The sequence below is a fragment of the Quercus robur genome, chromosome 5, assembly GCF_932294415.1.
Source record: "Quercus robur chromosome 5, dhQueRobu3.1, whole genome shotgun sequence".
Taxonomy (NCBI): Eukaryota; Viridiplantae; Streptophyta; class Magnoliopsida; order Fagales; family Fagaceae; genus Quercus; species Quercus robur.
Window position 1 is genome coordinate 15,619,690 of NC_065538.1, and position 9,318 is coordinate 15,629,007.

Below are 9,318 nucleotides of genomic sequence, written 5' to 3' on the forward strand. Positions count from 1 at the left end.
TCCTACTTTGGTTAAGGCCCGTTTTGATAGGCTCTCCTCAGATGATGTAAGTTATGAATTCATTGCCCCATCACTTCCTTCACATGTTTGTTTGGATTTCTCTTTTAACCCTATGTGTTATCCAGGTCATATAGAGCCCCTGGGTGGGTGCTCCTCCTCTTGTGGACCCAAACATGGAGGCGGCTGCTCTTACTACTTCTAGTATCACCAACCCTTCGAGGGTGGTGGTTTAAGGGTGTTCTACCTGGCGTAGGGGGTGTGCTACTAGCTAGCGGGTGTAAATGTGCCATAAGTCCCCATGGACCCTTTAGAATTCATGTTTGTCCTGTTTTCTATGACTGATGCCGAGTATGACTTGTGGAACTTAGCATTCCCTACACAAAGTCAGTCACAGATGAACTGGACTATGATGAGTTCAGTAACACTTGCCTCCTACCTCCCCTTACTGCTGTGGTATGTGTTCTCATCTTCTTTCTTTTATTCCTCAATTGCATACATTCTTGTTTCATGATGATACTCAAATGGAACATTTATGTCAAGCTAGCCCTGCCGATGGTGTTCCTCTCGACCCTTCTCATTTACCTAGGTTAGTCTATGTTTATGGCCCTGATGGTTTTGCTCGGGAGCATAAGGTGGGCCGCAACACAAATGTCATGGGTTACCCTTTTTCTATGGGCATACGGGCGGTGATTTCTCTTTCATTCTTTTTACTTTGCCTTTCCTTTCTTGTAACTCTTGACCATTTGTTCTAACGCTAGCTTCCCCTCAATTTAGCCTACCCTATAGGAGCATGAGAAGCTTGTGTGACTTGCTGGGAACCTTAAACTGGAGGTGACTGAGTACTCCAAGTTGTTGTACAGCCCTGAAGGTGATGGTGGTGGTGGTGATGATGATGATGATGGTGGTGGTGGTGGCGGCGCTAGTAGTGGCGCTAGTGGTGGCTTGGAGTCTATTCCAAGCTTTCAGCCGAGGAAGAGACGTACTCGGTGATCTTGTAGATAGACAGACATAGACACAAATAGCATAGCACACTTCTTTTAATTGCTTTTTACTATCTTTTCCTTTTAACTAAAGTTTTAATTTGATTTGAGACACTGGGTTGTATTCTAAACACATCTTTTACATTTCTACTTTTTTTATTTGGGATATGTACCTAAATTATGACTTATGGGAACAATTTGCACAACTTTATGCAATTTTACTTTTCTTAGTCTTTGAACATGGAAATCTGAGTTTGATTTGTGTCTCGAATAGTTTTTAGACTGTAGAAATCAAGGGAGAAGCCTTGGGGGAGGAACCACACTCAAAACGGGAAAAGAACCTATCTCTGCCAACCTTTATGCGTGCAAAGACACAGGCTTATGTACGCACGTCTTGACCATGCGTGCATAGCCTTGACTCTGTGTACGTGTATCGAGGGCCAGAAACCTTAATTGCCTCATTTCAAGTCCAAAGTAATCGTAGGGGCCTCAAATTTTTAGTGGCTGATCACTCGAACTGAAACGTCCCTTCGTTTTCTGTTCCATTTCCTTTATATATATGCTGCTTCTCCCCTTCATTTTCACTTTTCGTAACAAATTCTCATTGTTAGAGTGTTACCATCTCTTGCCAGAAACCGATGTACCATCTACTTAGTGTGACTGGCCACCACGCTTTCTCTATCGCCTTCTTGCCTTATTCAATCGATAAGTATCCTTATGCTGAATTCTCTTTTATTTATTTAAATATTGCATGCCCATCGCCTATGTAGACCTGTTAGAATCTTAGGGGTATATCCGTCACGTGTAGGTGATAGATGTCTAATGAGGCGTCGAGTGAACAACTGTGTGTCCGTGAAGAAGTGGGCTACGATGAGTTATATTCGTCAGGTCAGGACGACCCCGGCACCTCCTATGATGAAAGGGTCCCATCCACTAACTCACCTTCCACTTAGATGTGGACGGATCAGAGGGTGACTCAAATGATGAAGAAGACATAGGCAGTGCTGAGCCCCCCATCTAGTCCATCATAGGCCCTAATGGTTTTAGGCGGTTCATACTCCTTTCGTTGTGGATAGTAAATGACTTTAGCTCTACCATAAAGAAAAAAACATTTTGATACCCTTAGGGAAAAATACCAGATTCCCGTCAGCATCCCAATCCTTCTGCCATTTATGTTTGGAAAGTGTTGCAACCAGGATGCCGAAGACGTTGGAGTGTATGAGCAGATGTTGAAAGCGGGACTTAGATTTCCTTTAAGTGCTCTTCACTGTCGTCTTCTTCAGTACTTGGGACTGGCCGTTACCCAAATCTCTCTGAACACCTGGAGAGTCTTCCTTGGTGTGGAAGTTTTATACGGAGTGTTATCTAATAGGGCACATAGGATGACGGTGAAGGATTTCTTCCACTGCTACCATCCATCTGAGATTGTCCAGTCTAAGGGCATGTATAGTTTCCTACCAAGGAAGCTGACTCTTAGGTTAGTGTGTGAGACCCCTGACTAAAACAGAAACTAGAAGAGTCGGTACTTCTTCCTTTAAAGGGACGACTAGATGTGTTACCCCGATGACCAGGAGTACATGCCAGTGGACAAAACTTGGGGTATAATGCCCCCGTCTAGTAGGTGACCGTTTGTCTTAAATCTCGTTTGTTATTACTTATTTTACATGATGTCCTAACTGTCTCTCATTGCAGCTCGAAACCATCTAGAGGTTACTCTTGAGTAGTGGAGTTTCTTGGAGCAAAACTTCAAGATCAAGTTGTCGGAGAGAATGTGGGTGAACCTGGTTACTTTGGACACCCTCCATTGGTATTGTGACAGTCCTAAACCTATTGTAGCTACCCATTGCTACGATAGTTAAGTACGCAAACGTAAGTCCGTTGTTCATTACTTGCTTTCCTTTCTAAGTTTTAGTAGTTTATCTTACTCCTTCTTTCCGTCCATCTCTATGCAGAAATGGAAGACAGTAGGAGAAGGGCTTACATTAAGCAGTAGCCTGCTGCGTGAAAGAAGCTGGAGGGAGGCGTTCTTTCGAAGGGGTTGGGTCTGTCTATAAAGAGGAAGTCGTCGGACAAGACTAACCGTCTGCCCAAAAAGGCTAAGATGGCAGCAGGGTTAGCTATTGGGGAGTCTACTGATGCAAGCAAGTTGCCTCCTCAATCTAGTCACGAGAAGGGGAAGGGCTTGATGACGAGTCAAGGCCCTGTTGCCGAGAAACACCCCGTCTTCCTCTGCGAAGACTTGTAGTATGCCCTTAAACAATTCTCTTCTATCATAAAGAGTGATGATTATGAGGACTTGGGCAACCATGCAACCGAGGCCGTGGGGGAGACAGGTCTCTTCAGCTTGGCTCAAGTATGTGTCCGTCTTTCTCTCCTTTCTGTCACATTGTTTCTTTTTTCTTTCTAATCCTTGTCCTTGATTTTTGCAGGGGGTGCTTATGATGAAAGGCCTAATGGACCGTTGCCTATCCCAGGTGACGGTGGTGGATTGTATGAGAGTGAAGGCGGAGGCGATGGAGGCGGAGCTGGGGGAGCCGAAGCCCTGGAAGGCCGTCTAGGAGAACAAACTTGACCTAATGAAAAAGCTCTTGGAAGAGGAGGTGCAAACAGAGGCACTGAAAAAAGTGCTTAAGGACAAGGAGGATGAAATCTCCAAGTCCAAGAAGTAGCTCCGTCAGGCCAAGGAGGACGCAATAAAGGAATACCGCGACTCTGACGCTCTCTTAGTCGAGCTAGGCAGTTCCTTTGCTGACGGCTTCGATGACTGCCTCTGTCAGGTCAAGACTTCATTCCCAGATCTTAACCTGTCTCATATCATTATTGATGCCAAAGGCCAGACCCCAGCCCGTCCTGCAGACTCTGAGGGCACCGACGAGCTATTCGCGGATGGCACCACCCCCGACCCTCAAGGTGACAAGGAAGTTTCCCCTCATGATGATTAGACTAAATCCGTCGAAAAGGAGTCCCATCCACTTGAAAGGAACCAAGCGGTTGAAGAAAAGGACGAAAAGACCCTGGTTGACCAGCAATTGACTTATTTTTGTTTAACTTATGTATATTTTCTTTTTTGAGTGTGAAAATCTTTTGGGAGGACAATGTCTTTGTTGTTTTTACCATCGCCCATTGTTTCTTGGGTGTTGTATGTAAACTTTTACCCTTTAATGGGCTTTTATCTACTGCTTATATTTGGTTTATAAAAATCTTTCTGTTTCCTATGTTTGAGACATGTTTTTGTTCGTCTACCTTGGATTTGGCATTTAGGATGTACCTATCTCTTTGAGGACTTATTGAAACCAGGATGTGCTCGGTTATTTTGGTACTTATATTGGGATGCACCTGTCCCCTTAAGGACCTGCAATTTGAATATTTTGAGGATGAACCCGTCCATTTGTGGTCTTAGCATCTTTAAAGAATGAAACTTATCCACTTGTAGATTTAATAACATACCCATCAACTTATGGACTTGGTAACTTCCGAAAATCCTTTGGAATGAACCCATCCACTTATGAACTTGATAAATTCAAATCGTGTCTTGGGATGAATTTGTCCGCTTATGGACTTGATAAATTCAAATCACCCATTGGGATGAATCCGTCCCCTTATGGACTTGATAAATACAAATCACCCCATAGGATGAATCTGTCCACTTATGGACTGTATAAACTCAAATCACCCCTTAGGATGAATCCATCCACTTATGGACTTGATAAATTTATGGCATCCCTTTTGGACGAATCCCTCCACTCAGGGTTTGTATAAATTTAATTGCATCCTTATGGCACATTCGTTCACCTAAAGGAATGGTTTTGTAGAAATGTATACATACACAGGTCATATCTGAATAACTCCTATTATTGTGATAAATGCGTGTAGAAGTAAAAAATTATTCTTGAGAGAATAAAAAAGCTGCCCTTTGGGCTTAAAAAGTACTGTAGATAGTAAAAATTAACTAAAATGAAGTAAACTGGAAATGAGGAGTGTCGTTCTTTGTGCTATCGTCTATTGGTAGTATTTTTTTAGGTCTTCGTGTTCCATGGGTGGTGCAACTTCTTCCCATCTAGTATCTCCAGGTGGTAGGTGCCTTTCCTTTACCATGAAGTGATTCTGTAGGGTCTTTCCCAATTAGGCCCTAGCTTTCCCTAGTAGGGATCTCTCATGGTGCCTGTGACCTTCCTTAGGATAAGGTCTTCGACTTGGAAATCTTTGCATTTGACTCTAGAGTTGTAATGCTTGGCCATGAGATCCTAGTACTACACCAACCTTTGTTCGGCTATTGCTCTTTCTTCATCTATTAGGTCGAGCTGTAGGTGCATGGTGTCATCGTTCCTATTCTCATCATGGTTTTCCACTCTGTAGCTTGTGAGTACGACCTCAATTGGTATGACGGCCTCGCTCTCGTATGCTAGCCGAAACGGTGTCTCTCCTGTAGGTGTCCTGGCTGTCGTCCTGTACGCCTATAGTACGCTTGACAACTCTTCTAGCCATATATCCTTTGCCCCCTTGAGTAAAGTCTTAATGATTTTGAGCAAGGATAAGTTCATGACCTCAACTTGTCCGTTGGCCTGAAGGCCGGCGGGTGAGGAGTAGTGATTCTTGATTCCTAGTTATGAGCAAAAATTTCTGAATGAGTCGTTGTCAAATTGTTTTCCATTATTTGAGATCAGGACTCTGGGGATCCCGTACCTATAGATGATGTTCCTCCAGATGAAGTTTCGTACATTCTTCTCTGTGATGGTGGCCAGGGCTCCAACTTCCACCCATTTGGTAAAGTAATCTATGCCGACCACTAGGAACTTTAGCTATCTCATCACTATTGGAAAATGACCTATGATGTCCAACCTTATTGAGCAAAAGGCCACGGGGTTGTTATTGGAGTGAGCTTTTCTATTGGCTGTCTAATGATGTGGCCAAACCTTTGACATTTGTTGCATGCTTTTGACATAGGCTTGGGCATCCTTCTGTATGGTGAGCCAATAGTATCTAGTCCGAATCAGCTTGTGCACCAACGACCGTGACCCAAAATGGTTTCTGCAGATCCCCTCATGGACTTCTCTCATGACATAGTCTACTTCCTCGGGGCCTAAGAACCTTAGGTATGGGCAGGAGAAGCCTCTTTTGTACAAGACATCCTTTATCAGGAAGAAATGTGTTGCCTGGACCTTTACTTTCTTGTGGCCTTTTTACCTTCTAGTAGTGTGTTGTCTTTCAAATAAGAAACTATTGGTGTGGTCCAGTTACTTCCTGATTCTATTTCTTGTACTTTGACACCATCTATCAAAGGTAAGAGCTGAACAAAAGAAAGTACCTTACTAGGGATGAGCACGTGTTCTGCTGATGCGTCTTTCGGTAGATGGTTGGCTTGCTCGTTCTCTTCCTTGGAGATTTAAAAAAAATTGGGCTAAAACTCGCCCATCTGTTTCCTTACTTGCTCCAGGTATTTCTTCATTCTTTCCCCTTTGCACTCGTAGTCATCGTTCACCTAACTTGTGACCACCTAAGAATCGCAATACACAACCACACACGTGGTCCTTGTAGCTTTGGCGAGATCCAGTCCTACCACTAGAGCCTCGTACTCCATTTCATTGTTGGTTGTAGGGAAGTCGAGGCGAACCATTCACTTGATCTCATCCCCTTCTGGAGAATGAAGCACTATATCTGCTCCATCAGCTTGCCTGTTAGATGATCTGTCTATGTGAAATTAGGTATGCTCTTCTGCCCCCTGGTCTTCCATATTGGTGAATTTCGCAATGAAGTCAACGACCACCTGTCCCTTTATGGCAGTACGCGGGTAGTATTGTACATCAAACTCGCTTAATTCTGTTGCTCATAGTGCCATCTGTCCAGCCGCTTCAGGTTTACTCATTGCCTGCCGTAAAGGCTTATATGTCAAAACGGCCATAATGTGGGCTTAGAAGTATGGCTTGAGCTTATGGGCCATAGTAACTAAAGTGAAGGAGAGCTTTTCCATCGGTGGGTACCTTTCCTCTGCGCTATGAAGCACTCAGCTAGTATAGTATACAGGCTTCTACACCCTATCTTCTTCTCTGACTAAGGCCGTACTAACAGCAGATGGGGAGATGGCCAGATAGAGAAATAGTTCTTCCCCTGGTTGGGAAGGACTTAGCAATGGTGGGGAAGAGAAGTATGCTTTTAGATCATCAAAAGCTTGTTAGGATTTAGTTGTCTACTTGAAGGACTTCTTCAGTGAACGAAAGAAAGGTAGACATTTGTCTGTCGCCCTCGAAACGAACTTGTTTAGCGCAACCACCTTGCCGTTGAGGCATTGCACTTCTTTTGTGTTCCTTGGTGGTGCCATCTCCATTATGGCTCAGATCTTGTCTAGGTTGACTTTGATACCTCTTTGAGACGCTATGAACCCTAAGAATTTTCCAACTGTCACCCCAAATGCGCATTTACTTGGATTGAGCTTCATGTTGTAAGAGCAGAGGGTGTCAAAGGCTTCCTTAAGGTCGTCTAAATGATCGTCCTCCCTCTGGCTTTTCACTATCATGTCATCCATTTAGACTTGGACATTTCTTCTGATTTGATGTGCAAACATTTTGTTCATGAGCTTCTGATACGTTGCGCCTACATTCTTGAGACCAAACGGCATCACCTTAGAGCAGAAGAGGCCTTGACTGGTGATGAACAAAGTTTTCTCCTGATCAGCTTCATCCAATTTAATCTAGTTGTAACCAAAAAATGCGTCCATGAAGCTCAATAACTAATGTCTTACTGTTAAGTTTACTAGGATGTCAACCCGCAGAAGGGGGTAGCTATCCTTGGGGCACGCCTTGTTCAAGTCTGTGAAGTCTACACACATCCTTCATTTCCTGTTGGCTTTTTTAACCATCACTATATTGGCCAGCCAGTCGGGGTAGTACACCTCCCTGATGAATTCTGCATCTTGTAGTTTGTGGACTTCTTCCGTTATAGCCTAGTCTCGTTCTTGGGTGAATACTCGCTTCTTCTGACGGATAGGGGGAAAAGAGGGTGATACATTCAACCTGTGCACCATAACTGAAGGGTCGATCCTGGGCATATTTTCATGACTCTAAGCAAAGACGTCTTGGTTTTCTTTTAGGAATGCCATGAGCGCTTGACAGATCGACATACTAGTGAGGGTGCTGATCTTAGTTGTTCGCTCGGGCCTAGAGTTATCGAGACGTATCTCCTCTAACCTTTCAATAGGTTCTGTGACCGCCCTTTGTTTTTAAATGCTCATGGTCTACAATTGGTCGTCCATCTCCAACATTGCTATGTAGCACTTGCGTGCTGCCATTTGGTCCCCCCGTACCTCTCCTACTCCGTACTTGGTTGGAAATTTAATCATCAGGTTATAGGTTGAAGTCACGGCCCTCCATGAATTGAAGGTAGGTTGGCCTAGTATGGCATTGTAGGCAAATAAGTAGTTGACATCAAGGAATGTAACATCCTTAGTAATTTGCTGAGGGTAGTCATTGACCATCACAGACAATGTGACCGCACTGAGGGGGTATACCCTTGTTCCTCCGAACCAAACGAGCGGCGCGTTGGTTGGTATGAGTCGCTCTTTCTTGATCCTTATCTGCTAGAATGCTAGGTAGTAGAGGATATCAGCAGAGCTTCCATTATCAACTAGGACCCGATGAGTGTTGTAGTCCCTACCCGAATACTAACAACGAGTGCATCGTCGTGTGGGTGGTGGAGACGTCGAGAATCTTCTTCAGAGAATCCAATTATAGGGTTGTCGACCCGTGCCATCTTTGGGATGAAACTTGTTAGCTGGATGTTTTGAACCATCCTAAGGTAAGTCTTACGGGCCTTCTTGGATGAACTAGAGGTCGTGGTGCCCCCTACAATCATCCTTATATCCCCTATGGTTGGCTTGGGGTGCTTGTTATCCCTTTCAGCAACTTATTCCTATGGTGGATCTGCCCTTTCTTTGCTGACGAATCGTTGTAGTTTCCCCTGTCTAATAAGGGCTTTAATCTGCTGCTTCAAGTCATAACACTCAGACATGTTGTGACAGTGGTCCCAATGAAAACGACAATACTTGTCCCTAAACCTCTTACTAGGATCTCCTTTTAAGTTGTCGGGCCATGTCAAGGCTGCATAATCCTTGATCTACATCAGGACCTGATTGATAGGGGCAGTCAGCGAGGTGAAGTTCGCAAATCTTCCAACCGGGGGCTTGGAGTGTCTATCCTCCCGTCAATCTCCGGCTTTGGTCGTCTTCTGTCCCTTGTCCTGTCATGTATCTTCTTGCCTTTCCCTCTTTTTAGGTTTCTCCTCTCGAGCTAGTAACGCGTCTTCGGTGTTCATGTACTTAGTAGCTTGATAAAGCATGTCTAACATG